Source organism: Brachyistius frenatus, unplaced genomic scaffold (assembly GCF_029030835.1).
Source record: "Brachyistius frenatus isolate BFR_SWC_R1_liver_20210118 unplaced genomic scaffold, ASM2903083v1 Contig_227, whole genome shotgun sequence".
Lineage (NCBI taxonomy): Eukaryota > Metazoa > Chordata > Actinopteri > Embiotocidae > Brachyistius > Brachyistius frenatus.
The window spans coordinates 184865-207759 of record NW_027210826.1 but is presented as its reverse complement, the minus strand read 5'-3'; the positions used below and the strand labels follow the sequence as shown (position 1 = coordinate 207759).

Sequence of the window (22895 nt, the reverse complement as noted above, 5' to 3'; positions counted from 1 at the left end):
TCACAACCACCTCCTCCCCTTCCAACACTCTCTCCTCCACCTTCCCCTGGGGGCCAAAGCCTCCTCTTCTTCTCCTTCTCCTTCTTCTTCTTCTTCTTCTTCTTCTTCTTCTTCTTCTTCTTCTTCTGCAGCTACTTCCCCCTTGTATATGCTGCATTTTTGTTTTTTGTTGTTTTTTGAGGGGTACACCCATCTGGTCTGTAGCAAACGCCCGAGTGGGGAATTTTGTTTTCCCAGAATGCTAATCCGGGTTTCATTCCCACATTCTGGGAAATGGGATGTATTCTTTTGTTTTTTTGAAGGGAGAAGCTCTGCTGGATTCCTGTCATCCTATGATTGGAATCTGTATCAGGATTAAGATTCAGATTTATGTTTGTGGTGCGATTTCTGCGATTGAATTAGTCGCATTTGTATCAGGACTTCACTGGTAAAAATAAAAACCTCCATCCGATCGTGAATCGTTGAACCCTCCTCCCCAACATTTGACCTTTCGCCCAACTGCATCAATAAATGTGTACAGGAACCCCGAATGTCTCTGTCATGTGATTTTACAAGACTGTTAAAACCACATTTAGCTTCAGTCTCCCTGGTTGCCCCTGTTTTTTATAGGATTTTGCCTCCTAGCTACTCACGTTCCCAGGAGCTCTGCCCTGATTGTGTCTCACACTATTATCACTGTTTTTATTTTTTTGTGTCATTTTTGAGAGTTTTGTCGCCAAAATTAGGACCTGTCACTGATCAAATACTGATGGGGCTTTCAAAGGAGATTACCTTTTTTTTTTTTTTTTTTTTTTTTTTTTCCAAAACACCTGCATGGTTGCGAACAACAGCCTTTGGATGCTTGCAGGGGAAAAGAGGTGGAGGAAGAAGAAGAGGAGGAGGAGGAGGGGGAGGAAGAGAAGGAGGAGAGGAGCAGAGTGATTTAATCTGCTAATTTTTCTCAGGTCTTTTGGCTTTTGACAGGCAAGTGTAATGGTCCTTCAAGTAATGGAATCAGCCACTCAAGCAACACATGCACACGCACACACACACACACACACACACACACACACACACACACTCGCTCACAGACGCATGCACACACATTCACCCGCTAAAAGCACGCCTGTTTTGCATATGAATGACATCACCGTAAAGTTTTTCTGGGGAGGTTTTATTTTTTTTGGCGGTTGGGGAGGACGGAGGGGGATGTGGTGGAGAGCAGTTGCTATGAAAGGGAAAACATTAGTCAAATCACTTCCCGCTTCAGTCACCCGCCCCGGCCAAACTACTTGACATTCCACAACAGGGCTCTCTCGCCTTCGAGAAAAGCATCCTCAGTGATCCGGACGTCGGACTCATCAGGCCTGAGCCGCAAGTTTTGCTAACCTCTCTCCCGCTCGAGTATTTCTCCTTCATTATATAAATACATAAGCTCCAAGAAACTGCTTCAGGGGGGTGTGAGAGGATTTTGAGCTTAAGTGTTTTCGGCCGAAGCTACATGCTACCTGTACACATGACAAAACTTGAATTTGAAGTATCGTCGCTGTGAGGGTGAAAACCTTGTCAGTCTCAGTTTGGTAGGTTTTTTTTTTTTATGTTTTAAGTTGAGTTGAAGGACTGAAGGTCCTCATGCACTGAGACAATTCTGGTACCCTTCTAAATTCATTAGAGAAACTGAAAAAAACGCAGCGTTGTCAAGCTGCAAAGTGAGTGAGATGTCCTCCTGACAAAAGGAAACACCTGCCTGTTGTAGTGTAGTTTCGACTCCGTACACATATATAACTTCATGGATACTTTGCCAGTTTTGAATGGCGTTATAGCAGTTAGCAGTGATTTAGTCAATACATCAAGGTCAACACTAAATTTGGTTGCAGTGTTTTCCATACCTGTGTATTTCATATAACCATTGTTTCAATAGTGAAGCAGGACCAAATATGTAGTTGACATGTAGTCATTTGAATGCAGTTGAAACCAGCGGGAGGAGGAGGTGGAGTGTAAAGAGTCTGTACTCAAAAGTACCCCTTCAAGCATTACCAAGTTTAAGTCCAACATTGAGGATTTAACTTATCAACAAAAAAAAATCGGTTTCTTCCTTTGTATCATTAACAAACAAGTATCAAAAGTAGAAGTAGTCGTTGTGCCAACTTATGTCAAAAAAAAAAGAATGCATTAATACATTAAAAGCATTCAGTAGTTTGACCAAATTTTTCATCTCATTTGTTTATTGCGTCATATTTTATAAAATGATTACATGCTTTGTGAGTAAAATCCTAATTCTGGTTATCACAGCTTTTAAATTGAAGTAAAAATGTATCATTTCCCTTTATAATATAGTCGACTAGAAGTATAAAAAAAAAAGCAGAAAACGTATATACTCACTTTACACCGCTGGTTGAAATGATTCCATCTACCTGTAATTTGTAATATCTGCGGATCTAACCTAGAAGTATTTTTATGTAAAAAAAAAAAAAAATCCTAAATCAGTACTTACTGGATTTCCCATGTGAATTTTTCTTTTCTTTTGCCACCTCCCCACATGTCATACTTCTAATGTCTTCTCTACTGGGAACACAAACAGCAACGTTCCCAGGTAAAGAATACGAGAGGTACAAAGTTTGATGGTTTTAGGAGTCACAGGTGGATTGCATTTAGAAAGGCTGTGACAGTTATTCCCATTGTGCACAAAAGCACCTAAACGCACTGATGATAATGTAATTTTAGCAAAAGTAAAACTGTCTCCTGCGTGTATTGTACAGTGAGAGTAGAACAATCGTGTCATGAACGAACTTTACGAATCTGAAAAAAAAAAAAAACATATTTACCCTCGTTAATTGTGTGTTTTCTTTATGTGTAAAAGGGGGACAATATGCATTATTCTGTCAATGCTGTCACTGCCAGGATTAAGTATCTGGAAAGCCTTGATAATCTCCACCCGAGACACACACACACACACACACACACACACACACACACACACACACACACACACACACACACACACCTCTTTCTTCATCATCTGTATTTATTATAAAAAGGAATGTTTCACAGGACAACGTACCCTTCAAAGCGACTCAAGCCATTTTGTCTCACTGAACAGAATGACCAGGCGGCTCACAAAGGTGGACAGATCTGGACAGATGCCCACTTTTTTTTTTTTTTTTTTTTTTTTTGGGCACCGGCCATGGTCGGATCTAAAGACACACACACACACACACACACACACACACACACACATCCTCTGTCCTGGTGACCGGTTGCAAACGCTTTCCCTCCAAAATCATACAGAACGGCCTCCTAGGGACGCATTCCTGCATACCAATGACGATTCTGAGGAACTGGTGAAAAGGAGCAGCACCCGAGTTCCTAGACCTTGGACGTGGACCAAAACCCGCCATTTCCCACTTTGGACCCCCGCCCTCCCCTTCCCACCCCCCTCCCTTCCCCCTCCTGCTCCCCCTCCCATCCCCTGTCAATGAGTCTTGTGTCCATCGAATCATTGTTTCTGAATGTGTGGCCTTTCCAAAATTTTTTTTTTTTTTTTATTTTTTTTTAATGGATCTAATCTAATCCAAGTGATGTTAATGTCACTGCGGCGCCATCTTGGAATCCAATCCTTCCGTCATGATATGGTGTTGCAAGCGGCCATTTTGTGCCGTATGTCGCCACACCCCAACTCTATAGCTCCCTAAACGCAGGACTCGCTGTCGCTGATTGTGCCCGCTGCACCGAGCAAAATGGCGACCGGGGGTTTTATGTATTTTTTTTTGCACCGAGACCTGACAAAGCTTTTGAGTTTAAACACCAATAAGTTAGACTGTGATCCAACACGGCTGCAAAATGACAGCCCGGTTGTATGTCGTCACTCCAGCTTGCTCTCGTGTGCTTAACATTGACACTCAGTTCATTAAGGCCTATAGTACTTGGCTAATGCAACTTGCCTCCTTGGCGGCATGACAAAAACTGTGAATCAGATTATGAGGGCCATAACGCAGCCAAGAAACACAGAGGGTGAGCGGAGTTGTCACGGTGGACCAGCGCTTGGCTGTCTGGATGTTAACGCCGGGGACATAATGTAATTGCAGCTTGCCCTGGTTAATAAGGGCACTGTAATATTTGCACGAAGCTGCTGTTTATGTGTACTACGGCTCATTTGAACGTGCAGCGCAGCTGTAAACAAGAGGAGAGTGGCTTGTAAAGCCTCCGCTGCTACAAACCAAGGATGCAGACACCCAAGGGGGTGCGTTAAAAAAAAAAAAAAAACTCCTTCATTGAATTACAGGAGACTTCATAAAAAGAGAGGGAATGAATGAAACGATCTGCTTGATCAACTTGTACTGTAAAGGGTTACATTTCATTTGTTTTACAGTGGGATTACCCTTTTTTACATGACAATGCTAATGAATTGTGAGGGAGCCCATATGTCGACGTTGGCGCATTTGCCATATGTGGTGTCAGACAGCAAATCATCCAGGGGGAAGTGTTTCGCACAGGATGCGGTGGCCTGCACAGCACCGGCGCTGCACACAGATCATCACCATCCGGGATGAGAGCACTGCCGTGCTCTTTGTTTTCCCTAAATTTGGACTAACAGGGGGCGGGGGGGGACATGTGGCTTATTTATCATCTATACGACAACGACAAGGTCATGATTTTCACCGGTTACTACAGAGAGCATCTTTGCACTGATTTAATTTAAAAGAGGACAGAGCTCTACTGTTTTCCTCCCATGTAGCTTGATGCTCAACACTACAGAAAATAAACCCACCTCCCTTATGTTGCTTGGAAAATTGTCTGATCTCAAGGGAATTGTGATAATCTTTTCATTTGGCCGTAATGTAATGCTGGAATTGAACTGCAGTTGATTTCTCTGTAGATGTGACTGCTGCAAAAAGCGAAAACATTTAAGAAGAGCTGTCAGCTATTGAGAACATTCAGATAATTTTTTTATGTTTTTTTTTTATTTTTTTTATATAGAAAGCTTTAATTAATACTTCCTCACTTTAAAAACATTTTTACAGTTGTGAATTTTACTGAATGGTGTCATTCCTAGTGACCAAACTCAAGTTACAGCTCCAAGGACACCTCAACAGCGCATGTGGCTGCTGAACAATACGAGCTTTCCACTTATCAATGGATCATCCTGCAACCAATGACGTGCCAGCACAAACAAAAACATGCACGACAGCAATATGTCCATTGTTTTCAATGTAAACCTTTATTACTATTCCAACACAGTTTTCCATTCAAAGGCACACGTGGTGAACACTTATTCACAGCAATTAGACTGCCTAACACAAACATCAGTGCGTATATAAAACAATAAGCGATGCAAGTCAAAGCTGAATAGATATGTTTGATCTGCATTTAAGGAAAACAAAAAGAGATTTAGTGCAACGGATTTAATGATTTTAAACCACAATTCATGGTTTCCAAGCCTCTGGACTGATATCAGAAGAGTGACTTTCTTTTTTTTTCTTTTTTTTTTCTTTTTTTATGCTAGAGATTAAAAACATAATTTCAAGCTTATCCAGGCAGATAAGTAATTGTCTTGAGCACTGGGATGTGCATGATTATCAAAAGAATACATTTTCTAAATTAGGCCAAGATAGTCTCCCTTGAATCAATTGCAAAAGCACTGCATAGACATAGATTGTTTAAAGTAATATTTAAAAGATTTGCATAGATTATCAATCGTAATAAAAAATTTGCCACTTCCCGAAAATTAATATCGAATGAATTAGGCGCCGATAGTACTTGCCTTATTGCATTTGGGCGTGTGCGTGTGTATGTGTGTGTGTGTGTGTGTGTGTGTGTGTGTGTGTGTGTGTGTGTGTGTGAGCGTGTGTTAATGTCAAGAACAGGAAATTAAGGCGGTGTTTGAAGCCAATGTATTTGTCATGTCTCACCCAAAGACGTATCATTACGGCAAAGCAGGTAACCGTTATGAAGCAAACTGCATAGCCTGCTGGGAAGCCGGTTTAAAATAGCGTGGCATGTTCTGTGTGTACACGCAGCCAGGAGCTACTTCCTGCTGCTCAAACACACTCCCACCTTCAGGAATATTAAATCAGACTGTGGCTCATGGCTGCACACTCAAATCACAGTCAGTTAAGGCTGCAAATATGAGATTCAATCCATCCGCCGATGACACCGAGCTGTACTCTTTTCATCTGTCACACACTTACACACACTCTGACTGTAATATCTCTTTCAATATATTAACAACGGGAGCGTAGGCTCCTCAGAAATCATTTCTCTCAATGTCGTCTGAAAGAATGTCTATAAAACCGGTAGCCCAAAAAAAAAATTAAATAAAAGGTCCAACGTAACGATGAAAGGGTCTTTACCCAATACAAAAAAAAAGGGAAGAACAGTTGCATAGAGTATAAAGACGACAGCTCACTCCTTCGCCACTGTGTCGGCCGACACATGGAGCTGTCCAATCGCAGTGCAGTATTATTCACCGCTGCCGTGGGTCTCACATTCACGTGTCTTTTCGAGTCCTAGCAACTACAACAAAAACGGAGCAAAAACGTGGGCTACGCCTCATCGAATACAACCTACAGCAAGTGGAGCCTATGTGAGTTAGAGGGAACAATTACACTGCTTCCTGTCTAGGTTACATTGTTTATGGGCAAATATACAAGATAATAATTACAAAATTCAGTGACACACCTTAAAAAAAAAAAAAAAGTACAAATAATTGAATAAAGTAATACATCAGTCACAATCGTGGACCAGTTCGTCCAGCTGACGTTCTGTCCCGAGTCCCTGCAGTCGCAGTCCAAAAGGCGTTCACAAACGGGCCGGGTTGACTGTCGGGGTCGAACAACGCGTCAACACGGCAGCGTCGAGGAGACGCCAAAACAGAGCTCCGACGTCGCGGCAGGGATCACCGTGCGGGCCGCGGGCGCCCGACGCCGTCCCCCGTTTACTCCGGCCCGAAGGCAGCAAACGAAGGAGGAGTCCCCGCTGTCCCTCCATCGTTTGTTCCGCCCGGCCCGAATCCTCCCGAACCGCCGACATTCACCTGCGAAAGAGAAAAGACGACGTCAGGCCAACAGAAACACGCCGCGGGGCCAGTTGGGGATCGGTATTTGAGACAGCGGACTTCCAATTTAGGCGAACCCGAAGCGGACTCGCCCTCGTCGATTTTTAAACACGGGCAACGAGTTATCGGAGGGTGTTCCTTGCGTGTGCTGCGTGCGGCCGAGGGTAAGCGCGGCTCCACGTACCAGCTGAAGGGGGGGGGGATGGATTGAGGCTGAAGTTGAAAGGCCTTAATGGGAGCCTGGTACGCCGCAAGCTGCTAATACAAAGAGGAAGCATGTGACGCACCCTAAGCTGGGCTGAGTTGGACTTCAGAAGGCTATCAAACCCCCCCGTGTGTGTGTGTGTGTGTGTGTGTGTGTGTGTGTGTGTGTGTGTGTGTGTGTGTGTGTGTGTGTGTGTGCGCGCGTTCCATTTTCAAGCAGCTCAGACGAGCAACTTAAAATATTACGGCGGGTCAGCGAGTTCAGAAACGGAGCAATAATGCAGCCGTGCGGCTTAACGGCGGAAATCAACAACCATCATGCTCATTAACACCGCCGGAGCTATTAGCAAGCGCCACGTTAGCCTTGGCATTTAGCATTACGGTGTTGTTTGGAAAGGGGGGGGAGGGAGAGGGGGGGGCGTTGGTGGCATAAAAGGCAGTTTCGGGTATTGGTGTCGCTTTGAGTTATTGGCATCATGGTCTTGTTTTGTAGAGAGGACTACAGTGAATAAGCTTGTTAATGGTAAATTTACAGCCCCAGCATGTGGCCTAATAAAACCAGGGGATAGAGAGGATGATGAGAATGATTGCCAGTGCCATTTTGTGTGTGTGTGTGTGTGTGTGTGTGTGTGTGTGTGTGTGTGTGTGTGTGTGTGTGTGTGTGTGTGTGTGTGTGTGTGTGTGTGAGATGGGGATGAAGAGGTGGGGCGGGGTGGGAGGATAGTTAGAGAAAGGGAGAGAGAAAAGTGGAAGGCGCCGGTAATTAAGAGTCTAAAAGAGTGTGAGAGAGGCGCACACCGCTCAAAGCAAACTTTGAGCCGAGATTCCTCACTTTTTATTTATGCACCCGCGACTCCAACCCCCCCCACCCCCCACCCCCACCCCCAACCCCCCTCCGGTCCCTCTTCACTCCTCCTCCCTCGCTCTTTTACTTGTCTCCCCATCGCTGAATGAATAGCTATCACGGTGCTATGGTGTCCCATCTAGCGGCAGACCCCCCCCCACCCCCTTCCCCTCATCCTCCAGCCTCTTTTTCTCAACCCCCCCCCCCCCCCCCCCCCTCCAGCACGGCTCTGAATAGGGAGCCGAATTGAGCAAACAGTCAGGCTGTCAGCTCAATAGGAGGTCTGGCCATGAACTTGAAGTCCTTCCCAGGCCCCCAGCCTCACATTAGGCTGGAAGGGGGGGTGGTGATGGTTGGAGGAGACAAGAGTGAAGGAGGGGATGGTAGTGATGGGGAGGGGGGGGGGGGGTTGCAGCCAGACTTTTTAGGGGGCCCCTACGTGCCAGTGTTGGGGGGGACCCCTGCCACAGAGGTTCCCAAGGCTGGTGCTCTTGCGGCAGCAATGGGGGCAGGGTGCCCCAGCTGCCTGCTAACCTTCCCCTCCCTCCGCAGCTCTCAGTCTGGGCAGGAGGGGTGCTGATGGTGGGGTTTGTTGCAGACAGGACAGTGTCTGCTCCCCTGCCAAAGCTCCCCTCGACCCACACACACACACACATACACACACACACACACACACACGATTACGCTGATCCAGACACAAGCTGCCGGCCGTGCCCACCCCCTCTCCTCCATCAGCTCCCAGCCCTCCCAGGCTTCTCATCATCTCATTAGCCAACTCCAGCCACTCCACTGTCTACTGTTTGCATTGTTTTGGGCTCTGCATAATTTACACAGTAAATTGAGAATGGCCCCGGCCCCCTTTTGCTCAATCTACCACCTGTTTATGGAGGCCTGGCCGTGATTAGTGCACTTTAGGGTTTGACACAGTTACCACAGCACTCATCAGGAAAGCCAAGCGACGCCTTCGCTTTTAAATCGTCAAAAATGCAAATGCGGAAAAGCTTGGAATGACCTAATTTGAGACGTGGTATCTTCGCGAGGTTTATTCTTTCTAAATAAAAGAAATCAGTGAAGAAGTTTTAGAAACAAAAATTTCGGTGAAATTAAACACTTTTCTTTCAAACTTTGACCAATAGATTTTGAGGTTCTGATAAATTTGTAAAACCTTAAACCTTTGATGACGGGATGCTTTCCTGTCTTTGGCAACAGTCTCTTTGTCTTTTCTCACCTTGACCCAACAGGGGGTAGCAGCAGTCTCTCTGTTACCCCCATATGGACTGGCACCCTACTGTAAGTTAGCACTAGTGTTGTCTCTGACCTACACACCACAGACACAAACAAAGGGAGCTCTCTGTTTCGAGGACAATGGCGTCCATTGTTTACCGGCTGCCTTACTTAATCAAGCCCAGCCGACGCTAATTGGTGTTTCGGTTTAAGCGGTTTTTCAAAAGTTGGGAGCTCCCCTGGTTGAAATAATGCCACTCGCCCATGGAGAACAACACTCGACTTGCCTGAGCACCTGCTGCCCTCCCGATACTCGAGATACCCGAGACTCTCAGTTGTTCACTATCTCTTCTCTGTCTGCTTCTTTATGTCGGTTTTGTGATGTGCTGCAGTGTTCCTGTACGAGAATGTGGATAGTGATTCATAGATATTATCGCTTTCCACTCGACCGATGCGCCCGCCTTGACATTTTGTCTGACCTCAATTCAAGGAGTTGAAGAAAAACCAAAGAGATTTTTATTAATTCATGTAAAAGTCATTATTCTGTTAGAGCAGACCGCAAAAGAAAAAAAGAAAAAAATCCTTGAATGAAACTCTACCACCTTATTTTAGGTCTGCGGCCAAAATATAGCGCACAAATTCTTAAACTGCTCAACTATATTGAGTTGTGAATTGTGCCTCTTGTGTTTTCCAGAAGGCACAGCTTGTACTGTATCTCCAAAATGGCAGCCGCCGCCATGTCGGGGCACGCGTGTGAGGATTGGCATGAGAATTCCCAAACGGGAAAGAAAAAACCTGGTGCTTCGAGGACAGATGCCCACTGAAAGCCTCCTGAGAAAGGCATTGAGAGCAGAGTGATTTAATGTGAACGCACATACAAAAAAAAACACACTCCACCCCACATGGAGTCGCCCTCCCCTCCCTCCCCATCAGCACATCTCGTGAATCGTTGCAATTAACAAACATATCGGAGGCCATTAAAACGGAGGCTGTAGAGGAGGCGTGAGGGCACGGGGTGGTGTGGGGGGTGGGGAGGAAAGAAGATGGGATGGAGAGTCAGGTTGGTGCCGGGAGAAAAAAACAACAACAAAAAAAAAAAAAGCAGCATGGCGGGCGCGGTGGGTTTGGTGGTGTTACCTGCACTGACTGGTCTTTCTCACTTCCATTTCATGCCAGCGTTGCTCTAAGATGGTGGCGCGGGCTGCGTTTTCGCTGTACAGGAAAAAGGGGCAGTCTGCTTGAGGATGGAGTGGAGGAGGAAGGGAGGAGGAGGAGGAGGAGGAGGGAAGAGGCGATGCAGTGGAGGGCGAGGAGAGAGGGAGGGCAGAATCAACAGCAACCCCTCCTCCTCCTTATTCTCTGTTTTTCGGTCTTCTTTTGCCAGCTCTCCTTCAGTGGTGTGGTAGCCTGCACAGAAAAACAGGGAAGGGGAAAAAAAAAAAAAAAAAAAATTACAGGGTAAGAGGAGAACATTTTTTAAGAAACATAGTTTATCCATCAAAACGCACATGTGTAGTTCACAGAAGCATACAAACCAAGCCATCCATACACATGAATGCGTGTATACACACACACACACACACACACACACACACACACACACACACACACACACGCACACCTTTTCATGTCTGTTCTCATGGTACAGTCTGCCCCTGAGCATGCAAATTACTTTCATTATGCAAATGCATGCAAATCAGAACCAACCATCTGAGAATCAAGGGTGGGAAAGAAGAAGAAGAAAAAAAAAAAAACTCGACACAGATTGAATGAAAGAATGAAAGAGAAAAAAAGGGACAAGAGAAAAATCCTTTTGAGTGGCGGGAGGCGGTAAGTTAGGTAAACGCTCTGTGGAAAACAACGGTAGCCCAATTGGGCAAACACGATTACCTTCTTTTATGTCTGTGACTCAATTTTTGTTATTTAATTTACTTCATCCTTGTCATTTTACAGGATGCAAGTTTCTTTTGATGTCAAAGGCTGTCCAAGCACAGACACTGCGTTGCTTAAATCCAAGAACACCGATGATGCTCTAAATTCCCGTCGCCGCGCACGCTGCATCTGACAGCTGCAGATAAGCACTAGCTGCTTTTTCAATATAGGTAGAATTGCAAGCAGCTGTTCAGTAACTCACCAGTTAAGCTAACTTGGATTTGATGTAGCTTCAGTAAATCCACGTGCATTTCTTTTAGCCTCAACAGCTGACTCAAAGCCTGCGCTCTCAGTTCAAGTACTGAGTAGTAGTCTTACTGCAGCCTTTCTCGTTATAGGATGCTCCGTGGTTCGTACGCGCCTCACTTCAAAACAATGAGCATGATTAGCTTTAAGCAAGCCATCCGGTGGCTAAATGCGATTAGCGTGAACACGGATCGACCACATTAGACGAAATTCTTAATTGTTTAAAATGAGCGTGACAATCCATTCCCTCAATTACCCCACACCTGCACACGAAAACCTGCGAGTCGAAAAACCGACGTAGCACAATGCACCCAGCTTGCCAAGTTCAATATTCACAAGCAGGTGGAGTCTGTATCTCGCAGGTTTGAGCTGCACAGTTCCCGAACCTTCTATTCAAAGTAATCAACAAAGAAAGCTGACTAATCGGTGAGCTGAGCGAGCTGTCTGATTTTGCTAATACTCTGAGCACAGCAGAAAGGATCCTCCATTAGCCAGCGGGAGGAAAGGAGACAGCTTTTGTCTCTGGGTGTCAGTAGGGGAAGGCTACATCTGAAATGGGAATAAGGTGGTAAAAACCAGGGGTGACTTGGAGTATGAGAGAGTTGGGGTGTGTAAGCAGGGAGGGGAAGGACTACAGGGGTGGGGTACTACTGAATGGTGGCAAACCTCTCCTAATTGGCACTTGACATTTTTTTGCCATTGGCACTGGAGTGGGCCAGCTTTCAAGCCCTCTCCGGGTCCTTGTTGGAAAAGTGCCTTATGCAAATATGGCGAATGGGCTCTATTGTGAAGCCTCTGATATTAACAGCTCACGCAACAATGAAATTGTGTGCTTACTCTGGGCTGTAGGTGTGTGAGAGAGAGCTAGACAATGGCAGCGGGAGCAGCTTCAGTCTGAACAGACCCTCCATCCGATGCTTTGCCAAGTCATTTCACCAGAATGGGCTTTTCTGAGGACCGAGGCTCTCGGTAAAAGCTTTATTAATGACTGAAACAAACAAATGCATGCACTGTTTTGCTCTGGCTCTGAGAGCGTCTCTGTTTGTACTGCTGCTGAATGGCTTGATTTATTGTGGCTGAAAATACTGAAGGTATGGATAGAAAAGGCTTCGCTCGTTCTCTTTGAAAGATAGTCCCCCTCTTAAAACATCACTGTCTCAGTTCTAAATGTGAAAATGTATTCATGCTTCAGTGCCGTGCCGCACTCCCTCTGATATTTCTTTCTTTCTTCTCTGTGTGCCCGCATTGTTTACCCTTAACTTGCTCCCTTGGGTGAGCACTGCTCGAGATCTAAAGATATCTGCAGAATCCCTTTAGAGAGAACTTGGCAAATCACGGGAGAAATGTGGCAAACCGCAGCTTGATTTTCAAAAGCCGTGAAAAATGATAAGAGGACGGTGCTGGACTGAAAACTTCTAAATCGACTGAAGGTCTGAAGCGTTCTTGTCGTCTAAAAAAACCCCAAAAAAAAACCCCTCATCTCATCTTTATCTCCACACAGCTGAAAACCAACAGGGAAGCAAAGAGAGTAACGGGTCAGACAACAGCAGCCACCCCCCCCACCCCCTCCGTGTGGTCCAAGCACAGTCAAAGTACACCTGTTACTGCTAAGTTGCCAAACTTAATCTCCTTTGTCTGGAGAGGCCCATTGACTTCTGCAACTGCCTAAGATACATTCATTTCTCTGTGAGCATAAGGGAAGGAGGGGGGAGGAGGGGGGGAGATGCCAGTGTTGTAGAAAAATAACAGGGTCTGGCCTCAGCCTCTGTCCCAACAGTGAAGCCATTTTCCAAGCCCTGTTGGTGTGTTCCCTCAAGAGAAAGAGAGGCAGAGAAAAGGGGGCAAGAATCACTGGGTCTTATTCAGAGAACTGTCTGGCTGCTCGGACCCGGCAGGCCTGAAAGGGAGGCAAAGGGGCGCATTGTCCCTCTGTGACAAGTGGACTAGCTCTATTGACTGTAAAGTCTACTGGTGGGGGGGAAAGTAGGACCCGACCACAATGGCTGTTTTTCTATTTGACACTTGGAGTCTAAATCTGCTTGCCCAGTGCATGAAAGCTAAGACAACCCCACCACCCTCCTCCTTCTCTTTCTCTTTCCTCTCCCCGCCTTCTTTTCCTTCTCTACCCTTTCTCTTTGGCCTCTCTTTCTATTTCAGACACTGCCATGGGACACAGAGGAGGAGAGAGAGAGAGAGAGAGAGAGAGAGCAAAGGCCCTAAGGTGGTTTTGAGGAACTCTCCCATCTCTGTTGCCGTTTTTCGGGCAGGCATAAGCTAAGATGGTTTCTACTCCGGGGTCCCCAGTGTGAAGTGTTAGTGATATAACTGTGCCACACACCGAGCCAGAACAAAGCATTTGCACCATGACATGCGTCTCCCAGGGCACTGCTTCGGGTATAAACACAATCTGTCCAAGACTGCAGTTCCCACTTAGCCCCAACCCCGGTAACTGACACAAAAGAAAAGAAGCAAAGAGAGGCAACTTATCTCTACAGTGCTCTCAAAACCTGCGCAGCAGCTCATACCTGTTAGATGCTGAATTCATAAATGCAAAGGACACCTGCGCAGAGAGACAAGTGCTTGCATTTTGGCCCGGGAACGATCATTAATCTGTCACGTACAATAGCAGATCAAAGCAATGCCATGCTCGTACATCTCTACTCTGTAATAAAAACACATCAGCAGTGGTAGGTAGCAGCACAACAGAGAAGGAGCCAGGTACTTCTGTGTGCCATCCAAGAAAGTGACATCTCCGGCTGTCACTTCCTGTCAAGGCCCTCGTTCCTCTCTCTTACTAGCCGAGCCCAGAGCTCAAATGTCACACTCAGCACCTGCAATGCAGCAGGCAGGCGCAACCGCAGGGCTTGAAGCGATTGACATTGTGAGGTGAGGTTGCCACACAAGCTTTTAGGGATTTCACATCAGCCCCGCACAACTGTTTAGAAATTTGAACCACGGCAAGCGGAATATATCCAAACCCAAAGGGTGACGTTTTAGTTGAGCCATGTTGAGACAGCAAAACCACCATGTGAAATATGTATTACAATTGGAGTTCACTGCTAGCTATGTAGCACCAGAGCCTGGAGACCTTGCGAACAATCCTTAGTGGCCTTTCTCAGCAGGAGTGACCCTCTAGCTTAGATGGGCAGAACAGAAATCACACCTTCAATCAGCCATCAGAGGCCTTGAGGTTGAAGATCTGATTGACCAATTACTCCTCACCACGAGCCCAGGCAAAGAACCCAAAGGGTGAGATTGTTCTCCCTTCTCTCACTCATGGTTCTCGTCATTGGGGGTACTTTCTGCTTGATTGCCCCTGGACCACTCCCCCCTCTGAGCCTTGCAAGCACACACAGCAGCATTCAGCGAGATCCCGTCAGGCCTTTTCCACATGGTAGCACCTCATGCAATGGAGGCTTTGCCACGGCCCATTCACGACCAAGCCAACTGTCACGTCAAATCAAACAACGGCCAGGACCCCAAATCAAACAGCTTTTCATGCAAAAGGGGCGAAAGAAGTAGGTGGGAAGGAAAAAAAAAAAAAAAATCAACAACGGCTAACTTAACAAAACTGGCCTCAAATAAATTCTTGTCTCTTCGCTTACGTGCCAGCGGGGCATTGGGGGGCCAGATTAACTCGGAGGGAGCATTCTTAACTCACACAATCCCATCCAAGTTGGAACATATGTATAATTTATAGCACCGTATGCAGCTACTATGATATAAAAGGCCCACATTCTTTTCCTTGTGCATGTTCTCTTGATGCCAAAGTTGCAAGCGGTAAATCTGAAATTCCTGGAACCAAATAAATACAGCCTTGACCAAACTAGCCAGCAAACTGATTAACCAACACAGAGTTGTTAAACGACTTGTCAGAGTCCACCGGCTTTGGTGAATCGGTGTGGGTCTTTTTCAGCAGGCCCGTCACTCCCCGGCCATGTGATACTAAGACTAAGCCCCTGCATGCAGCCCCACACACACAAGGATCATGGGGCTTATTAGATTAAAAATGATCCTGTTGCACCAACCTTACTGTTATGGATCACTGCCACTGGCTGCAGAGAGCTGTGGGGAATATGGGCGGCAATGTCCCATTTATTTATATATGTTTAACAACGGTATTCCACTTTTCTAGCGGGTGATGGATCAAAACAGCAAATATAGACAGAGCCCCATGGTAGAACTGGGTTTAAATGGAGGCGCACATGTACTCACATACACATTCAATCAGTTACAGAACAGATACAGAAAAATCGTGTACACTACCTTTTGCTGCATTACGCTCCCATCTTCTTTAAAACGTTATCCATTTTCTTCTCGTGTTTCGCTTCTTCTGGCCGAGTTTGTGTTTTTTTGGGGGGTTTTTTTTGGGAGGAAGACGCATATGGGGTCTTGATGCCTTTTCAGGAGTGTAATGGGATTCTTGTTACTTTCGGTTATCTAGCTTTATGAAGAATGTACATCACTCATACAGCTAGATAACCAAAGATAACAACCAACCCCTAAGGCTACCCATCCTCTCAAGCCGCAGGCAAAGTAACATGGGCCAAGTTCTGACCTATAAGCAGAGGAGAAGGTTGTTAATAAAAATGTATATTATCATGTGGCTCCATCTCTTTGATTGCATATAATTTGAAGGATTACAAACTAACTTGGGATCGAGTTAAAATTTTAAAAAAAATCCAACGCCAACAAAGACGTTACTCTTGTGCCTTCGGGCCTTTTTTTTCCTGACTAAACCTACAGCAGCCCTTAAATGTCCTGACCCTTCATTCTGTGATGTCACCAAGTGGCCCCCCACCCCGCCTCAAACCACCTCAACCAATAGGAAACCTCCCTTTGTCCACCGGAAGGCTTTGATTGGCTTGTGAGTAATGCCTGTATATCAAAAACTCCACAAGTCAAACAATCAGCAAGAGGCACCAATTAAAAAAAAAAAAAAAAAAAAAGAGCATGAGTTGTCCAACCAGTCCAAACCGGCTGTGGCGCCAACCTTCCCATCTTCGGCCTGGCGCCCATCCCTATGGCGCACCCGCCTCACCCGCTGACTGGCTCCATAGGTGGGTGATGGCTTCAAACGCCGCCCCCTGCCATGACCCAAATGCATTTTTAAATTAAAAGAAGATCCTGGCTGTTTGACTACAAAAGAAACTGGTTTGTCTTCATTTACATTATCTGATGCCAAAGCGGTCGGCACAACGCTCGAGGTTTGGCGCCAAAGCCAGGGATGCAGGGGTTTACAATGCGCATGCACACACGTAAAGAAAAATGTTCTTACATAAGACGGAAACAACATGCGCTAGAAATAATACCCTTTAACATCCAAACGGGTCCAAAAAACTCGCAAAAATGAAGGCTAAACACACACGAAACACATCCTTATATGTGTGGGCGTAGACAATGCTGTAACACACACTCTCTCTCACACATGCGGTGGTGGCACATGGCACGAGGCCCCATCTAATTAAAGCTGCTCTGTGTGCCCAGATCCCTGTTGTGGCAGGCTCCTCCCCCACCAACGCCAAGTACCGACTGAAAGCAATGAGAGAGAAAGATGGAGATATACTGGGAGAGAGTGAGAGGGAGAGTGACAGAGGAGGGCGAGGCACAGAATATTCTCGCCCTCCATCACACACACCCAAAATCTGAACACTCATACACGACTTGACTGGCAACATACAGGCGTTAGCAGAAATGGCTATTTCCCCATTGGCAAACAACAAATCCTCTTGGCATTGTTCTCCCTCCAGGTTACAATAACTGCTATTATTCTTCTACACTGTCTGTAAGAAAAAGATGTAACGTTGCCAAAGCTGGAAAGCTGTCAAAGTAACAACGATCCCGATCTTCGTCAAGGTGCTTTGTTTCGATCCACGAGGACAAAGCGAGGCCCTCTAAGAGCAGAAACATGCCTCAACTCCCAGAATGCTGCTTCACTGGATCACACACACGCACGCACGCGCGCACACGCACACACACACACACACACACACACGTGTCACACACTGTGTGTACTTTCACGTGTTTAATGCATAATTGCAGACAGCATCAGACACTCACCCAGGCTTTCGCTATGAATGCACAGATACATGCAGTCATGCATACACTCACAGCTGCAGTCACACATGTGAAAATATAAACAGGTTTACTTCATAAAAAGCTCAGTAAGACAGTTTACTATTTTAAATAATTCATATTTCCCCGTAGAAAATGTTAAAAGACAAATTTTTCCACATATTAAGAAAATAGCCTGATTACATAATAGTACAATTTCAGTGTTCTTTCTGTGTCATTGTATTTTATAGTATTTAAAGCTACAACAAAAACCGACAGCATTTTTTAAATTTCAAATATAAAAATACATATTGTTTTCAAAGCTTAAAAATGTTTTATCTAATCTATTTAAATACTGTTTCATTCACCTTACTATTAATTTAGTGCTTAATGTATTTTTTTAAATTCCTCAGTAATTTGTCACAATATTATTTCATATGCCAACGGTACAATATCAACATAAAAACTTGTATTCTGTGCAGCACGTGCTGTGAGTTATATGACTCCTTTATAGTGCAAATATATTTTCACAATTTCCAAGCTGGAAAAAGAGGAAAATAATTATATGTGGATTGCAGTTATTTCCCCATTATCATTAATAGTCCCTTCATTACCACTGTCTTATTTGTGAGTGTGCTGCAGTTTATGTCATTCTATTAGGCTGATACAGTTCAAATATTTTTCTGTTAGTTTTTTTTACCCCATAATGTCTGTCTTTCATGAATCAAAAGCATAAGAAAATGAAGCTTGTGGAGATTTTTAAGTGTCTCTGTTCTGCAAAAGTTAAAAAAAAAATTAGATTAACAAAATCATAATGTTACAATTACATCACCTCTTTTCTTTGACTCACATGAGCTCAGAAAAAAAAAAAAAATCTCCAAACACATTTAAAGCATCAATTGAGCCCATTTAAACAAATCTCATCAGGCCATGCCATTGGCCAAGACTTGCATGACGTCAACAAATCTGCCACATCCAAATGGAAAAAAAATATACAAAGGTGCAGAGCTGATTAGCAGGAAAATGATTCCTATTATGACGTCTTATCCGATTACAACCACGTGATACATTCCGAGTAAAATGCTTCTTTTTATGCTATTTTATGTCACAGGTTGAATTTTCATGAGTGCTGCGTCTTGAGACAACAAAGGCAATTACGCAGGAGTTTTACGCATGACAAAAAGCATTTTACGCACGAGGTAAAGCCATATTTTAAGGTGAATACAGAAAGAACAGAGATGGCACACTGAGGTGAGGCAGACCTGTTGGCAACACACTGTGGATCTGTGCTGAGCAGACACACAAAATGTGTTAACAGTAACACTGTGTACGTGTGTGTGCAACTCATTAGCTGGATATGACGTGTTGTAGAAATTATGCAATTAATTGTCTGCAATTGACGTGTGCGAGGAACCTAACATCCCTGACGTGATATGTAATTTACAAACTAGTTTGTGTCGTGACATTATATTTGGCTTCAAGTGTTTTCATCATTTCGTGGTAAAATCTTGAACTTAACGTTTCTATTTGATCCTCCGTGTTAATTAAGTCGACACTTTCCTTTACAACTATAATTAAATGCAGGACGTAACTTTACGATAACTTACTATTTTTCTAACCCAGATATCCCATAGTTGTGATGTGAGTAACAGTGGGAGCTGTAGCCCATATTACCTACAGTAAGCCTCGTGTTGTGAGGCCGCTGAATGTCTCCCCAGGGATCCCTGGAAAAAAGAGACGATCGTTTTATTCTTCAAATTGACTACACAGCCAGATCGCCCCATTTTGCATGTCGTAGACTTCTTTTTTTAACAATAAAAACGGTCAGTAAATTCTATTTTCCTCCAAGAAGGAAAAAAAACAAGTTCTTTAAAAACATAATGATAATTGGCGTGAAAAGGTGTCGCCCAGACTTCAGCTGTGCGGACCGCGTGATGCTTCAGGAGTATTAACACAGAACATTACTATTATCGTGGATTTTCAAAATAAAATAACACACAATCTCCTGTCTACTTCTGTGAACATTAATGACTGTAGTCAGTGGATGATGCAAAATTAGTTCTCTAAAATACACTGTAATGGCACACACAACTTTATCTGTGTGTGTGTGTGTGTGTGTGTGTGTGTGTGTGTGTGTGTGTGTGTGTGTGTGTGTGTGTGTGTGTGTGTGTGTGTGTGTGTGTGTGTGTGTGGTGCAACCAGTTCAGTAAATAAATAAATAAATACTTAAAAATTATATTACCTACATTTTCCCTAAATTAAAGCAGAAACTTGCATATTTAAGGTGAATCTGATCATTTTGTGCAAACGTTGCTTTCATTTCCAGATTAACCCTCTGCCTCTCCTCACGCATTGCATACTTAAATTAATACTCTCACGTCCATCATGTGAAACGTTGCATAATCCTAGATTTTTTTTTTGTTTTTTTGTTTTAAATGTTTTGCTTCCAACCCCCCCCTCAAAGCTCCAACAGCCTCCGTTTTTCTCCCCCGGTGTGTCCGGGGGGGGTGCACACGTGTTCTCGGCATCAGGCCTGCTCGGTGCACACGTGTGGACTGGATATTTGGCCTTGTGATGCCTTTATCCGCCAACTATGGGTGTGAACGCCACCACTTTGTCTTATTACGCATGCATTGCAGGTCTGTCTGCTGGTAATCCACATATCTGAGCCACATAGCCGCACAGAGTCCTGCAAGAGCTTAATTTGGGGGAAAAAAGAAGAAGACAAAAACGGGTTTCTTTCTTTCCCCACATCCTGATTGTGTCAGATTTTGTAGGTTTTTTTGTTGTTTTTTGTTTTTAAATTTTGGTGCCATGTGTTACCTGCCTGCATCTCCCGATGCAGCGGCGAGCAGAGCTGGATAAGTGACCCTGCTAAGTGCCCGGAGGTGTGTATGAGAAATGAAATCAAGGCTGGAAGCGCCTTTTGGCCTTTGTGACTCCCTGTGAATGGCGCATATGAAGCCTGGGCATAATGCGTCAGTGAGGCTGTGGAAAAAGAGGAGTTTTCCCCTTAAATAGACACAAACAAGGTCTAAATTACAAGTTGCTCTGTGTATTTCATCATTCACACACACTGTGCATGTTCACATGTGACCTTTCTCTGGACCTGTGCAATACTCCAATCTCCACTTAAGACATTAATTAATTATAAATAAAAAAAAAAAATACTCAATCTTTAGAGCATATGATGCAGACTGAAAATATAACATGAACTAAAAGACCAAATGTGCTGAGCCATATGTTGCCATCTCGTATTCGCCCTCAACAGCTGCCGTTCTGATTGAAATATCACCTCTATACTTTACACCCCTCACAGCATCCGGATGCAACGGACAAGAAATCCGAAATCATATTAAATTCAGAGCCGAGGACCTGCTGCTCAAACACTCAGCGCCTGAATCCGGCTGCTGCCGCCGCCACATCCAGACGACATACGCATCCTGCTCCGTTATGTGTGCAGGTTGGCGACGTATATACGCGTCGCGCTTTCTTCCCGTTATTCTTAGCCGAAATTCCTGAAAATGCCTTCGCCTGTCCCCCTCCCGTTTTTGAAAGAAAACACAGATTATGTTTCATACTCACGCCGTCGCCTGCTCGTCGCTGCGGCGTCCGCTCTCCAAAACCGAGAAGCGTGCGGCTCGGCAGAAGCAGACCAACTGAGTCGCTGGAGGCTGGACCGCACGGTCTTCATGGCTGCGGCTGGCCGTGACGTCTCTCTGGCTCCATCCATTCAGCTTCCCTCGGACGGGTTTTCCCCCTTTTTTATTATCATCCCCATTATTTCTCTCGGAGGTGGATCTCGCCTCCCCTCCCTCCTGCCCGCGCCGTCCCCCGCACGCTCGCCATTCCTCGCGTCAGATGCAATATGAACTTAAAACATGCTTGCTCTAAAAACATATACCACCACCAAGACCCTCCCCTTTATGACACGATGCAGGTCTGTTTTTGTCTCCACCCTCTAAAAAAAAAATATATTAAAAAAAAAAATGAACGCATATACGTGGTCGTGAATAAGCAAGCTCAAGTTCTCTGCCCTCGTGGATCACAATCCTGGAAACTAATCATCTCAGTTCATTGTGGATGTTTTCATTTAATTTCATATTTGAGACTTAACCAACAGAATTAGCAAAATATGTTCCATCACTCTCATATAGTATGAACCCTGATGACCAGAATCACAATCAATTCCTTAATTACGCATAAATTGGCACCAAGAGCGCCTCCACACACTCAGCATCCCCTCTGCTGCCTCTATTGTGGATCTATTCGGGAGACTCACGTATCAAGTGTGTCGTTTTGAGCCCCGTTTTTGGGGACCATGTGGGATTATAAAAAGTTTCGTGTAATCTTGTCTGGCTACTAGTATTCGTTTGACACAAAGCCCCCGGCGGAGACTGCGGCCTCCGCTCATGCGCCTGGATCAAGTGCGCACATCCACTATTCTCATTGTCTGCTTCTTTGATACAGAGGAGTCCAGGAATGTGACCAGGGGGTGAAGACCGTGCAAATCAGCTTTTACTGTCACCGCCGAGCCCAGAGCCCCGCAGACAAGAGCCAAGAAAGGGGGTCTGGGTCACTTGATTATCATAATAATCAGATCGCGGGGATAAAAATCTCCTTTGAATAAATTACTGCTTCAATAGGAGGCGCGACTGCCAAAGAGACAACTTTGTCAGCCCCCAGTTTGTTGTCGGGGGGTTCTCTCGCTGCCTACCAATGTCCCGGGCTCCCCTTTTTTTTTTCTTTCTCTCCAAATTTTGGACGCTTTCCTGGAGATCAAACTCTAAATACGGCTACTGTTTCTTCTCTCCTCCCCTCCTCGCGCCCTCGCCGATGCCTGGTTACCGAGTCCGGGCGGGCAGGCAGGCGGGCAGGTCTCGAAGCTCCTCTTGGGAAAGCGAAGTGGTTGGTGGTGGCTAATGGGGCTAAGGACCGGGCACAATAGGGGCTGGGTGCAACCATCCAGCCGCCCCCTTCCACCCCCCCACCCCTTTACCCCCATCACTTCTCCTCATACCCCCCCCCCCCCACACACACACACACACACCCATCAACCCCTTTCCCTTATTCCACCATCGGCTGCATGGGAACCCGGGCACCAGTGGCCGCTTAGCATTGTGGTGGCACATCCCAAGTTCATTAGCACCCATCAGGCCGTTCCTGCAGGCCGTGGCGGTTAAATCCCCCTCAGCACCACCACCACCGCCACCTCCTCCATCCTTCCAGTTTACTCTGCAAAGGCCTGAGTTTCTGGTCCAGTTCTCACGTGATTCTAGATGAAACTTTTCTGGGATTGTAAGTGAATTCATCTCAATTTTAAAGCCTAAAAATGACAAAATGACCAAATAATTTTCA

General features: G+C 45.2%; 1 long non-coding RNA gene across 2 annotated transcripts; it reads right to left on the bottom strand.

Annotated features, from left to right (window-relative positions):
• Window positions 1-5174: 5174 nt before the first annotated feature.
• On the bottom strand, window positions 5175-21385 carry LOC138633574 (uncharacterized). 2 transcript variants are annotated; one of them, XR_011311895.1, is made up of 4 exons: window positions 21123-21385; window positions 15747-16041; window positions 10443-10712; window positions 5175-7012 (listed from the first exon to the last, which is right to left on the bottom strand). It is a non-coding gene; the product is annotated as an uncharacterized lncRNA (long non-coding RNA). The 2 variants fall into 2 exon arrangements; XR_011311896.1 differs by lacking the exon at window positions 21123-21385 and adding an exon at window positions 16136-16150.
• Window positions 21386-22895: the final 1510 nt, after the last annotated feature.